The sequence below is a fragment of the Candoia aspera genome, chromosome 6 (assembly GCF_035149785.1).
Source record: "Candoia aspera isolate rCanAsp1 chromosome 6, rCanAsp1.hap2, whole genome shotgun sequence".
In the NCBI taxonomy this organism is placed as follows: Eukaryota; Metazoa; Chordata; class Lepidosauria; order Squamata; family Boidae; genus Candoia; species Candoia aspera.
Genome location: NC_086158.1, coordinates 87,325,616 through 87,325,914, shown reverse-complemented (window position 1 = coordinate 87,325,914; position 299 = coordinate 87,325,616).

Below are 299 nucleotides of genomic sequence, written 5' to 3'. Positions count from 1 at the left end.
TAAGGATGAACTCACCATCCCCTGAACCCACCCACCCATCACCTCCCAGGCTGCTTTCACCAGCTAGGAGAAGCATGGATCTAATTGACAGGTGATGGTATTTACAGTCCAGAGGACCCTGTCTGCTTCCTCGGGCCCAACCAGATAACAAGGTAGGTCCATTTCCCAGGCATTTCCAGAGCCATGCCACATGCTTGGACTACAACTTGGAACGGATCTGAGCGATTTTATCCTCCAGATGCCCAGAAAACTCTGCAGCACTGCAGGTGGGTCACTAGGCCCACCTTTCCCAAAAGGGA